Here is an 833-nt window from a genome sequence, read left to right on the forward strand (position 1 = left end):
TGAGGTCACTGGCCTCGACTTTATAACCTTCATAAGAGGTTCATCAGCTGCTCTTTGTCTGACCTGCTGCCTAGAAGCTTTTGGGAGACTCTAGCTGGGGCCCTCGACAACAAAGCCTCTGGGATCATCCAGGCAGCGAAACACCTCCACCACCTTAAGGTGGCGGTTCCAGGATTTACCATATGTATATATATATAAATACTCTTCCTTACCCACCATGGGCGGTCCCCCCCCTTTTTTTCCTCCCAGCTGGGGGCCTCTACCAGAGGCCTGGAGGCTTGAGGGTCCCAGAGTGAGGACCATTTTTCTAATTTCCCCATCAAATTGAGGACCAGTTGTTGCAAAATGAGAACATTATGCCAGACCTTACATGCTATTATGCTAATGGTTAGGCTTAGGGCTAAGGTGTCATCGGGTTAAGGTTAGGGTTTGGTATGCATTGGTAATGGTTAGTTTTAGGGTTAGGACATAGAAAGGGTTGAAAATGACTGAAAATCCTCACTAGGATGGCAGAACGACAATGGGTGTGTATGCATGAGTGTTTTTTTAAATGTTTCAGAATATAAGCAGAACATACAAAAAATAAAATAAAGGGTCTACAACTAAAAACCGAACGTCTGCAGAGAAAACAATAGACAAAGATATAAATGGTTGATCAATGCAATGGATCAATGGATGTTTGACAAAAAAAAAAGGATATTTCCTCCATCTATAGATCATATGTAGTCACACAGTCCAGTTTCCACATTAACAGGATCATTTTTTAGCCACCATCATGTCAAAAGAAGAACTCTGTTTGTTTTACTACTATTATAATAATTTCCTTTGATTAA

The sequence above is a fragment of the Cyprinodon variegatus genome, unplaced genomic scaffold (assembly GCF_000732505.1).
Source record: "Cyprinodon variegatus isolate N-32 unplaced genomic scaffold, C_variegatus-1.0 Scaffold1060, whole genome shotgun sequence".
In the NCBI taxonomy this organism is placed as follows: Eukaryota; Metazoa; Chordata; class Actinopteri; order Cyprinodontiformes; family Cyprinodontidae; genus Cyprinodon; species Cyprinodon variegatus.